The sequence below is a fragment of the Phodopus roborovskii genome, unplaced genomic scaffold, assembly GCF_943737965.1.
Source record: "Phodopus roborovskii unplaced genomic scaffold, PHOROB, whole genome shotgun sequence".
Lineage (NCBI taxonomy): Eukaryota > Metazoa > Chordata > Mammalia > Rodentia > Cricetidae > Phodopus > Phodopus roborovskii.
The window spans coordinates 3,211,540-3,225,264 of record NW_026126648.1 but is presented as its reverse complement, the minus strand read 5'-3'; positions in this window follow the sequence as shown (position 1 = coordinate 3,225,264).

Here is a 13,725-nt window from a genome sequence, read left to right as displayed (position 1 = left end):
ACACACACACACACACACACACACACGCACACCACAAAAGATCGTATAAAGCTTTCTTTGATTTTTTTAAATTAGTTTCTCAAAAAAAAATATTCTCAATAGCTAACCTCAACACATTAATAATTTTATTCATGTTTAGTTTAAGGAAAAGAAAACATAAGAAAACTGCAAGTCTTAAGTTGTTACCATCTCCCATGCTCAGAATAAACACAGACATTACACACAGATGTGTCTCTTAATTTAATTTCAAAATATTAATGTTTTTACATTGTCAGTTGATCTTATACCATTCTAATACCTACATAAATTAAAAAGGGAAACTAGTTTTTATGCTAATGTTAAATTATTCTGCATGTATTGTTTTCCAAAATTCTGTACTAGCCCACAGTACACTGTAAATAGTATGAGTTGGAGGCACTTTAGAGAGTGTTGGATGATACAAGCAGGATTCATACTTGTCATTCGTTAGGACTATGCTACTTGGAACACTATGGTCAAAACACCTGCCTTTCATTGCATCCATAATGATAAAATATAGTTCACATATAACTGACAAACAGTAGCACATCGAATGTAAATAATCAAGGTTCACAACATATACTACGGAATCATAGTCTTTCACAAGAAAGCAAAACTGAATGCAATCATGACTCAGAAAAGTTTTTATATTTGCTTTCTTACTCTAAGTTTTACATGCCACTCAACAGCACTGAAATGAAATTCTAGCAACATAATTTAAATGCGATGTGCACATACAGTTAGTCCAGGGTATGGAGTTGGAAGGATTTGGGGTAGGTGAAATCTGGTTGTGTTCTATGTTCTATGCATTCTAGATTGCACTCTGATAAGATTACTTCACTTTATTGTGAATGTGTATGCTACTGTTTACATTGAGTATTAATCTCCTAGAAATAAAGCAAGAGGATTTGACCGACTGGGTACATTATTCAGTTTAGCAGTCCTTTCTTTTAGAGGCTAGAAGATCCTAGATCAATGTGAAAATAAGTTGTTTTCTCCAGAAATTTCCCCCTTTGACCTGATTTGGATGCGCTCTCACTGTCTTCATGAGGCTTTTCTTCTGCGTGCCCATACCTGTCTCTTCTTAGAACACACCAATCACAATGGATTTCTACACCAAAGCACTGGCCTCATTCATTCAAATTTACTTTTCCTTTCAATACATTGACTCCAATCATAGTTACATTAGGAATCACCTATCAAAAACCCTAGAAGTCTAGCTTCTACTATTTTCACTCATGTTTCAAAAAAATGAACTAGGCATATACTCAAATGATCCACAACCATGCAACAAAGACATGTTCTCAACTATATTCATAGCAGCATTATTTGTAATAGCAAGAACCTGGAAGCTACCTAGATGCCCCTCAATTGAAGAATGGATAAAGATGTGGCACATCTACACAATGGAATACTACTCAGCAGAAAAAATTAATGGAATCTTGAAATTTGCAGGCAAGTAAACGGAACTTGAAAAAACCATCCTGAATGAGGTAACCCAGTCACAAAAGAGGAACATGGTATGTACTCACTCATATATGGATTTTAGACCTAGAGCAAAGTATCACCAGCCTATAATTCACACCACCAGAGGAACTAGGATACAAGGTGTATTCTAAGAGATTCATATAAAGTCCCTCATAGAACAGGAAAGGGACAAGTCCCCCAGAGCACAGGGGAAGTGGGGGGGGGGGAGGCAGCGGATGGAGAGAGAAGTAGGAGAAAACCAAGGGGAGGAGAGGAAAACACGGGCAACCAGGAAGATTGAGTCAGGGTAGGAATAGAAGACAGGGGGGAGAGAGAGAGAGAGAGAGAGAGAGAGAGAGAGAGAGAGAGAGAGAGAGAGAGAGAGAGAGAGAGAGAGCATAAAAGAAGGAGCCATTATTGGTTTGAAGAGAAAACAGAACCTGAAGAAAGGTCTAGAGACCTACAAGACTTACTCCAACTAACAATTTGAGCAACCATGGAAAGGTTCACCATCATGGAGCCCTCATCTAGTACCTGTTGGAAACAGAAGCAAACATCCATAACTAAACACTGAGTCAAACTAGAATCCAGATGCAGAGAGAGAAGACAAGACCAGGTTGCAGAAACACATAGAGACAGCTGACCTGAACAAGGAGGAGCTAACGGGCCCCCAGACTTATAGCTGGAAATCCAGCATGGAACTGACTCAGGCCCCCTGAGCATGGGTCTCAGCTAGAAGCCCTGAGCAGTCTAAAGGACTTCAGACAGTGGAGCCAGGATGTATTCCTGGTGCACAAAAGGACCTTGTGAACACATCCCCCATGGAGGGATAACTAACTGCCTTAACCTAGAGACAGGAGAGAAGTCCTAGTCCCTACTTCTAATGACTTGACAGATTTACATGACCCCACCTGCCCTTCATGTGGAATTGGGGTGGGGAGATGGGAAGGGAGGGTGGTCAGGGTGCTGTGAGGAGGCAGAGAGGGATAAAAGCCAGGAAGGGAGGGAGGGAAGAAGAAGGAACTGGGATTGACATGTGTAAAAAAATAAACATCTACAAATCAGCAAGGGCACTAAAATCTGAGGGGAAGGAACTGACTCACACCACTGTCACTGTCCATTTTCTTTTATTCTTCTTCTGTTCACCTTTTCTTTTGATGTTCTGTTTCTCTGTTGCTTCCAATCTCTCCATTTCCTTATCTCTCAATTTCTCTGTTTCTTCTTCTCTCTAACTCTCTTTTCTGTTTCTTTTTGTCTCTCCCCAGTTCTTGGGGGTACAGATACATATACATTTGCAAAGCTAATTCTCTTTGCAATACAAAGTGTGACTTGAGTTTCTCATGGTCTGCAAATTAAGTAAGATTTACACACAGATCAATAAACTAAAACTGCTAGGTTTAACTTTTAGCATCAATTGCTTAGTGCTGAAGGCCAAAGAGGGTCTAAATTTAATTTTCACAACAAAGAAAACCTAGCACTTTCCAGTCTCTGGCCTCAGTGGCAGCACAGCAGTCCTGGGGAAGTTTACTTTTCCCAGAGGATGAGCAAATGGACTGATTACCTTTGTCTTTGTCTTCTCAGGATAAACAGGAGGGAGCAGTCAATCTCTGAGCTAAAATCTTGAGTTAATAAAACAAGAAGTTTGAGAATCTTTTAGTACAGGGTTAATTTTGGTTATCACTTACTTCTCCATCAGCCAGTGAGGTAAAACCAAGACCATGCTTATTTTTTCTATTCAACTAGGCAGCTATGAATCAGCACCTTTGGATGTGTAGTAATTCTATGTCTTTAGATTTCTGGGAATGTCCTAAATACTGACAAAATGCCTGCCAATAAAGGTTATTGCAGGAAGGCAGGTAATTGCAATGACACTGGAGAGGGAACAAAGATCTGATAGTGGGAAATAAGTCTCACAAATACCCAAAGAATATATATAATCAGTAAACTGGGACCTGTTTATGTAGAACTGGTATTTACACATAGCTAACAAGGATAATCAGTAAAACTGCAAATACTTGGGAGACATTGGTTCCTAGTAAATGATCAGATGGTGCTAACCTGCGGGTGGTAAATCCCAAGTTTGTTACAGAAAGGAATAAACTACAGGAAGAATCTACAGCAAGAAGCAGTCAATCATTCATGAGATTGTAAAGCAAGGTACAGATTTGTACTGCTTTCACCCCTCACAAGAATCCTTAATTCTCCTGAGTTATCTCATGATGTGAAGGCTGTTTAATTACAATGTATTCTAGCGGCCTGTATATATATATATACATATATATATATGTATATATATATATATATGTATACATGTATATATGTATATATGTATGTATGTATATATATATATATATATATATATATGTTTTCGGGGGGCAGGGACAATTTGCATTTAGTGGCCTTTGACACTTTAAACATGTTTCATATCATTCAACAAATATTGAGCTATAAATAGGTTGTTAATATTACTAATAAAGATTACACTTATAATACATGCCGTTGATTTATTAATTGCAAAGTAATGTGGCATGTGCTTGCAAAGACCCTGAAGACTCAAATGTATTTAAAAGAATGCTTAAAAATTAAAGTTCAGTTGATTTTAAAAGAAAAACAATATCATGACTATGAAACTACACGAAAATTGTCTTATGGCAGAGGTGTACGTTTTTCATAAATAATAGTAAATGTTTAAATTGGCATACTACAAAGGAGAAAATGATGCCCTGTCATTTGATTTCACAATTATTGACATTGACGCTGTAACCTTGCCTTAGATTCACTTATAAGAAGGCAAATACTAGGGATTTAATTCTACTGAGCATTTTTTTAGAGATACCCTAATGATGGCTAATCAACAATCATATTTTAATAAGTATATTCATAGTGACTTTTGATGCAGCATGAATAATTTTATGCCCATCTGTTTTACTTGATTCATAACAAACCCCAGAATTGAGTTGGAAACTAAACATGCTAATCTATTCATTGCATAGAGCAGGGGTGTAAAATACAGAAGAATATTTGGAAGTCATGGTTCATTTATATCACCTTCACTTTCCATCTTGAAGTTTTCCTTAAAGATAACTTTTAAAAACCAATATAGAAAGTTTTTATCCAGGCTACTTGAGGATTCAACCTGTGCACCTTAACTTTCAATTATGTTTGAGTCTCAAGTGGAAGCAAAAATGTAGTATTGGTGTGTCCGTTTACCAAAATAATTGCATTTGCTTCATGAAATTCTATACCACTCAGGAGGATGTCCTAGTTCCTCACTTAAAAATAAAGAAGTAAATTTAGAAGACATGAATTTAAGACCACATATTCTAGAATAGTTATGAATATAGGAAAATTACCAGTGTGTACAGTAGTTTCAACCAAGGACCATGCAAATATTTTCCTATTATGAATAATAACTTCCCATCACAACTTAATTAAATCTTGTGTTTCAAAAAGTTGGCCTGTTTTTATACATTTAAAACCACAGAAAAAAATTCTTGTAGAAGAGTGAGAATAGGCCACAAGTATATTTGTCCAATCCCAGAGAAAGGCATAATTCTCATAGTGAAGCTGGCTTACAGACATAAACGTAACTTGAAGTTGGAACTGTGAACGGGAATCACAAAATAATGAACTACAGAGAAGAGGGGCACATAATTTGTTGGGACATAAACTAAGTGATAAAAAGACTAAAGGATGTTCAATGGGGTAGGTAGGTAGTGAGAAGAAACTCTATGAAAATCGTCTTCTGCTGATTTCTTTGCTCCCTTTTCATTTGCACGCTGTCTATACTCTCTCCTCCTTGAGAAATCCTTTTTCATAGCTACATTATGAGATCCAGTTTGATCAGAGTCAAGCCTGTAACATTCAAAGTCAGCTCTGTCTCTGAGAATTTATGAGGTTTGAGACAATATATTTTTTCTCTCTCGCATTCAAAATTCTAAGTTTCCAGATTGGTCAGCAGAGGTAGGCTCACATTCTAAAATACTTTGGAGACTGAGGCAAGCAATTCCTGTTTGGGATATAGAAAGAGTTTGAGACCACCCTTTATACTTTTCAAAACTTCTTAGCATTCTATCACTGAACACTAATTTACTAAAAGTTGGATAGACCCTTGCAATACTTTTTGGTAATTTGTTTTCCTTATGCACCAAATTACTTATTTTAAAAAAAGACAATATTAACTATTTTTATAGATTACTATTAAAATTCCCTGGATCAAAATAAATTGGGTTTGTCTTTGAAAATAATAGGTATAGAGATTATTCAATAGAAAGATTATTCAATGGATAACTTGTAGGCAGGTTTTGTTTTGTAAGCATTTTAAATTCAAACATATTACAATTCAATTTTAAACAGAGGGGCAAAATTAGATATATTAAGGCAAAGAAGGAACTTATTTAACACACATAGGTAAATTATTCCATAAGTTCCTAGGCTGTGTTAGAACTTGCATTAATGTAAATGGTAACATATGAATGCATATGTTTAATACTTGGCTTTAATTGCATTATATTATTATTCGCCCCACCTATTAATCAAATTTGTTCTCATCATATAAATCCATTCTCAATATGTTGGTGTTAGGAACAGAATTAGACAAGAGTATCATAACATTGATCCAAATAAAATCAATAAAACTTTCAAATTCTTCATAAATTTCTAGGCCACCTGAAGAAGTTATTAGGCTGTATTTGACCTTAGCTATTTCAGGGATATAAAACTACAATATGTACAGAATGAGGTTTTATAATTTTGAACGTCAATATATACTCCATCATTAAATGGATAGATCTTCAATTTGCTTAGCATCCGAGAAATGTAAGAAATGAATATTTGCTCTCTCATTGTTTAATAAATTGTGGTAGTCAGAAAGACTAACTGCATACAAAATATCACTATCTGTTGTTATTGCACATAATATAATAATACACACAAAATAGTAAGTTTTCAGTTTCATTTGAACTGGAAGAGATGATTAGAAGGAAAATCCATGAGCATTTCAGAATTAATTTATAGGAATGAAATAAATATAATTGTTTTTACCAGCAATGCATTTTAGGTGGTAAAGGGTGTTATGTTCTTAATGCCAGGGATTTTAAATACAAGGGGAAACATTTAACAAAGGGAAAACAATCCTGAGTTTGAATCTGGATACAATATCACCTTGCTAATGCTTTAAGTTCAGCCTGCTTTTGGTTTTATGTAGGAATATATAGTGGATTGTGGTTGAGCTTTAATTAAACATGAGCCACAGTCAAATGAACAAAAGCTGGTGAAACTCAAGAAATTTGTACAATAGTGATGTTCTTGAAACCACAATTATAATGTGAAGATAACTGCCAAAAGTGAGGCAGAAATATAAAGAAACATCTTTCCTGGTTTGTTTTGTTTATGTGTAGTGAACTGCATACATTTTCTATGTAGTTTTAGCACAAACAAAAGCTGTAAAACTCTTTGAATATTTTTGGTAAAATCCTTCAAAGTTCTTAATAATCCATTCTTTGCGTACAGTTATATTTTTTTAAACCATTTTAGATTAAAATACCTATGGTAAAGCTGGGGATTGCTTTTAGTCAGTTCCAACTCATGTTATTTTTGATAGCATAAAAGAAGTTTATTGTGTGATATATTGGGAAATCACAAGAAGTCTATTATGTCAGAAAGTGATGGCAGATAAAAGTCTGATGAGAACATCTATTCTAAGGAGAGACAGAACTGGAATATAATGGGCAAGATCCATTTTAAGAATATAAATTGCAACTTATTTCTCACTCTCATGTTCTACCTCTTTGCCTCAAGCTCTAATCCTGTTCATAAAATGTTATTCAATGTGGGATAGAGTCTCATTCTGCTGTTCATATTCCTTTGCCTCCCAGAACAACGGAGGGGGGGGCTGATTATTGATAGGAAAGTGAGTTCTTTAGATTTTTGAACCTTTTCATTTTCTTTCTGAAATGACAAAAAAAGAAGACATAGATTTAGGGTTTCATTTGTCATGGGTTCATTTGGTAGTGGCAATAAAAACACAGCCTAATTGATACTGTTTACTACAGTACATGAACTACACTTTTCACTCTCAGCCATCCTCATTATATGCTCTGCTCTTACCAACCAGGTCAAAAAAGCTGACTTCAATCTAATTAGAACATATAGAAATGATATTTATAGAAATAAAAAACTACAAAGTGTAACGAGTATGGGTTTTTCCTTCCGCCGCCAGGTCTAGTCCTGCTGCTGCGCCAGCCCCAAATAATACACATAGACTCTGTATTAGATATTATACTGTTGGCCAGTTACTAGTTTCTTATCAGCTAGCTCTGTCTTAATTATTAACCCATTTCTGCTGATCTATGTATTTTCACATGACCTTCTCTTACCGGGGAGGCGGCTGGCGTCCAGCTCTCTCCATACTCTCCATCTTGACTCCCCTTACTACTTCCTATTTCCTCCTTGTCTCCTAGTCCCTCCTATCTTCCTTTCCTATTGGCCAACAGTGCTTTATTATTAACCAGTATGAGAAACATATATACATAATGGCATCTCCCATCATCTCCTCTTTTCTGTTTAAATAAAAAGAAGGGTTTTAACCTTAACATAGCAAAATATATAACACATCAGTTATCAAATAAGAATCACAGTTAACTATTAGTCCATTAACATTTAGCAAGATTAAAAGAAACTATTATATCATCTATCCTATATTTGTGAGTCCAAAGTCCTATATGTAACTTATCTGTAAGCCTACTAAGGAAAACTATAACCATAACTATCTGTCTTCAGCTCCCTCAAAGACTACACAAGGATAGTATATAAGCTCTAGAAATGACAGAGACATCTTGCCTTTTCAGTCACCCGAAGTTCTTGTGTAATCTTCCATCTTCAGCCCATAGGCCATAGTGTGTCTGACAGACTCTCCAGTAAAGCAGAAAACTTTAAACTGTCTTCTTGTATTGGCAGTTTGTCAGTCACTTTTCTCTGTGTCCTGCATACTGTCTCGAAGACTCTTCCATGAAGCAGGATCTCTGTAGCAATGCCCATCTTGAATCAGCAGTCACTTTTCTGTGGGTCCTGCATGTCCAGTTTATACAGCATAAAGTCAAACAGTCCAGACAAGAGCAGTATCTTGTCCAAATGGCTAGTCTTGCCATATTGGAAGTAAACTCCATAATGAGTTTCTTCAATGTCCATCTTCATCTTCCTTTCTGATGCAGGTGGTGTTGCCAGGAACAATTATGTCTCACTGTCACAAAAACCCTAAACCACTTTAAATGCCATATTCTGTAGGTCTTTGAAAGGTTTGAAGAATGCCTATTTATCTCAAATACATCTCTGTGTATCTTGAAAACCTAACTAACTTAACTCTAAGCTTTGACTATCATAGGTAATTATCTATAATCTGTACTACATTATACAATATGTTTCTGAATGAACTATATAAACACAATACCTAAACAAAAGGAGAAATATATACATCACAAAATTGACCTTAAAATGTATCAATAAATGAAAATCCATTACAAAACAAAGTATTCATATCTATACCATAATCCCCTTTTTACCTTTAAAAAGATATTGGTTGTGATCATTAACCATTTATAACCAAGTCCATTTAAATGAAAACAAACATTTATAAACAATATTTGGGAATTTGGGCGTCGTTCTTTCCAAACTACTTCCTGCTGATAGGGGGCGCTGTCATGGGGATCCTAAGAAGATGCAGAAATCCTGGCTGTAGTCTGCAAGTCTGCCTTGTTCAAGCTGTTTGGCATGTTGGATCATCAGGAACTCTGTTTCAGGGGGTCTGGCTTGCTCAAACCACATTAGTCTGGAAGGAATCCACAGCTTTTTATTTTCTGTGGAAACAAAAATAGAAATCCTTTTCCCCAGTAACTTGTCCTTGAACTTAAATGTTGGAGTCAAAGCATTTATAAAATATATAAATTGAATTAATCCAGCAGCATTTCCTTTATCAGTTGTTGTTATTTTCTCATCAGTCAAACAATGTAGAGACAACACAATAGCATACAGTAACCAGATTTTCTCTGAGCTTTTCATCTTTATGTGGCTTTATTATTACTCTGTTTATTTTACTTTCATTTTTTTATTTTTTGACATAGGGTTTCACTGTGTAACTCTTATCTGTCCTGGAATTTACTCTGCATACCAGGTTTACTTTGCAAATCACAGAGATCTGCTTGCCTCTGTCTCCTGAGTGCTGGGATTAAAGGCGTGTGCTACAACACCCAGTTCCTCTTTGTCTCTTTAAAACCATTTTTCTTTTCATGTCTACGTATATTTTAAAACACACTGTAAACCTTTAGAGGTTCTTCTTAATATGAATCTATCTTTACTGTAAATCTTTATCTTCGTCTGGCCACAAGTCTTTTATCTGGTAAACAACAACATTGCTAAAATGAAAGTCTTTGTTTCTGCCACGGTTTACCAAAGATGGTGGTGGGTACTTTTACCGCCAGCATAGAAAGCTGTGCTCACCGCCTTGGTCTGCGCTGCCACACAGAAAGCATGCTGCCGGCTTGGAGATGTGGTCACTGCCATTGCCATCTCTCATACACACCAATAAATTGTTAGCAGAGTTATTTAAAAGCTGTGCGGTTTTTTGCCGCTTATGCTGAGTCAGGAATCTTCCCTTAAAGGAGCCGCACGAATATCTGCTTGTCTCTAGCAAAGCAGAGTTCAACCGAGAAAAATGCTGCTACCAAGAAACCTTGATTGTCTCTGTTCTTTTGTTTGTAAAACCCTTTTTTAAGCTTTTGTTAAATTTTAAGTGGAAGTTCTTACTAGCCACGTGGGCGCCATTTGTAAGGCAGGTGGTAAAACCATACACGTTACAGCAAAGTACTGGTATGAAATTGTTACTGAGATTTCAATTCATAGGATATACCATTGACTTTGGCAGCATTTGGTGCCAAGTACTTATTTTTTTTTTTTCAGTATTACCACGAGTTTGTAGGTATATGTTATGTTATATTTATTATTATTATTTTTGAGAAATTCATATAATACATTTTGATCAAAATCACCATCTCTTATCCAAACCTTTCCAGACCCACCCTATTTGTAAACTCACCTAGGATTGTGTCCTCGTTATTTTATAAACCCAATAGTCCAATTTGAGGTGTCAACTTGCTCTTTGGTAATTGGCTGATGTTTAGTTAACCTACCAGAGTCCACAACTTTATACAAAAGTACCTATCTTTTTCCAAGAAGCTGTCAGTTGCCAGTAAGAATCTGTGACCAGATCCTAGTAGATGTTGGCATTATTTTTGGTTTGAGCCTACACAGACCTGTGTCCTGACACAGCTGCTTTCAATTCATAGGTGCAGATATCTTGCTATTTCAAGTAAACGGATTCTACTGCCTATTATAGTTTTTTTTTTCTATTTGTATTCTGAGAGAATTCCAGGATTTGGAGGGAGGGGAGTATCCAATACCCCATTTGGGACTAAGCTCTCCATTCTCTTTGTTTTGTGCTTTTTTGCCTGCACCTTGACCAACTCTATGTCTCTTGTTAGTCATTGTCTACTGCAGGGAAAAATATGTTCTCCAAAGATGATCATGAGTCAATTAGGAGATGCCTTAATCCATTGACATATAACAGGTAATTGGGTGTCAGTTTAGTAATGACGGGAGATGTCATTGTGTATATGTTTATCATACTGGTTAATGACTAAAACACTGTTGGCCAATAGGAAAGTAAGATAGGTGGGACTAGGAGACAAGGAGGAAAGGGGAAGGAGGAAGGAGGAGTCAAGATGGAGAGTCTGGAGAAGGCAGAAATGCCAGCCACCTCTTGCTGGTAAGACCACGTGGAAATACATAGAAATGGGTTAATACTTAGGACAGAGCTAGTTGATAAGAAACTAGTACCTGGCTAACAGCATTATATCAAATACAGAGTCTCTGTGCATTATTTGGGGCTGGTTCGGCAGTGGGACAACACCAGGCAGTGGGCAGAAAATCCCTACTCCTTACATATCCATCCATCTAACAGACTAATAACAATAATTTTTTTCTGCTAACACTTATAATTTAGCCACAGATTCTTTTTTTTTTATTTGAATGAGAAACACACTTTTTTCTTAACATGGCAATCCTAGTTCTTGCTCCCTCCACTCCTTCCCTGAACCCCTCTCCCAGCAAACCTCTATTCCATTCCCTTTCTGCTCCCCAGAAAGGGTGAGACTTTCCATGGGGGATTCTCAACATCTGTCTGATGGGAGATGTCATTCTGTAAATATTTTTCTCTTATTGGTTAATTAATAAAGCATTGTTGGCCAATAGGAAAGCAAGATAGGTGGGACTAGGAGACGGGGGGGGGGAGGAAGGAGTAGGGAGGAGATTCAAGATGGAGGACTGAGAGAGAAGACCACTGGGCCCTCTCTCCGGTAAGATGAGACCATGTGGAAATACTTAGATTAACAGAAATGGGCTAATACTTAAGACAGAGCTAGCCGATAAGAAACTAGTAACAGGCAAACACAATTATATATAATACAGCATCTCTCTGTGTTATTTGGGGCTGGCTAGGCAGTGGGACCAGACCGGCAGGAAAAAGATAACATCTGTCATATGATTTGAAGAAATGCCTAGGCCCTCCTCCATGTGTCTGGGCTGAGAGAGAATCCCTCTATGTGGAATGGCCTCCCAAAGTCCATCCATATACTAGGGATAAATATTGATAGACTACCAGAGGCCCCATAGACTGTCCAGTCCTCCTAACTGACACCCACTTTAAGGGTGTCTGGGTTGGTCCTATGCTGGTTTCCCAGCTATCAGTCTGGGGTCCATGACCCCCTACCCCTGTTCAGATCAGCTGTTTCTGTAGTGTTCTCCAGCCTGATCTTAACACATTTGCTCATCACTCCTTCCTCTATGCAACTGGATTCCAGGACGTCAGCTCAGTGTTTAGCTCTGGGTGTCTGTTTCTGCTCCCGTCAGCTACTGGTTGTAGGTTCTAGGATGGCATGTAAGCTAGACATCAATCTCATCAGGGAAGGGCATTTAATGTATCTTCTTCAGTATTTTTTTAGGTTATTACTTGTGGTCATCATTGTAGATCACTGAACATTTCCCTAGTGCCAGATTTTCCTTTAAACCTATAATGGCTCCCTCTATTATGGTGTCTCTTTTCTTGGTCTCCTTTATTCTTTACCTGACTCAATCTTTTGATCTTTCATGCCCACCTCTTGTCTCCTCTTCTCCCTTTCTTTCTCCTGACTCCCTTTTCCCTCCCATCCTGCTTCTAATTTGCTCAGGAGATCTTGTCTTTTTCCCCTTCTCTGGGGGACCATGTATGTTTCTCTTAGGGTCCTTCTTGTTTCCCAGCTTCTCTGGTGTTGTGGATTGTGGGTAGGATACTGATCTTTTCTTCTATGTCAAAAATCCATATATGAGTGAGTACATACCATTTTTGTCTTTTTGTACCTGGATTACCTCAAGAATGGTTTCTAGTTCCATCAATTTGTCTGCTAATTTCAAGATTCCATTGTTTGTGCCCCTTTCTCCAGCATACACTGTTCTTGGTGTTTCTAAGTTTAGCCATTCTCATAGGAGTAAAATAGTATCTCAGAGCTGTTTTGATTTGCATTTCCCTGATGGTTAAGGATGTTGAGCACTTTCTCAAGTGTCTTATAGCCATTTTAGATTCCTCTATTGAGAATTCTCCATTTAGTGCTGTACCATAATTTTAATTGGATTGTTTGGTGTTTTGGTGACTAGCTTGAGTTCATTGTATATTTTGGAGATCAGCCCTCTGTCAGATGTGAAGTTGTTGAAGATCTTTTCCCATTCTGTTGGCTGCCATTTTGTTCCATCGACTGTGTCCTTTGCCTTACAGAAGCTTCTCAGTTTCAGAAGTCCCATTTATTCATTGTCTTTTCTATGTTGCTATGTTCAAAAAGTGGCACCAATTCGTTCAAGGGTACCTTCAACTTTCTTTTCTAAGAAGTTCAGTGTTATGCACAAATTATTTACTTTGGTAACAGTGCCAGGTATAGTTTCATCTTTTATAGTAGGCTTAGTATATGATCAGAGAATGATGGTTGCTCATACCACATACCACATCCCAGAAATTTATACATATGGACATGTCTTGCCATCCCAGTTGCTATTGTAACTCACAGGGTTCATAGGTGATTAAGACAGGTTATTATTGTGTTTCTCTAGCAACATACATGGCACCTTCCTGCACTACAAAGGTGTGATGTTTTCTATATGTTT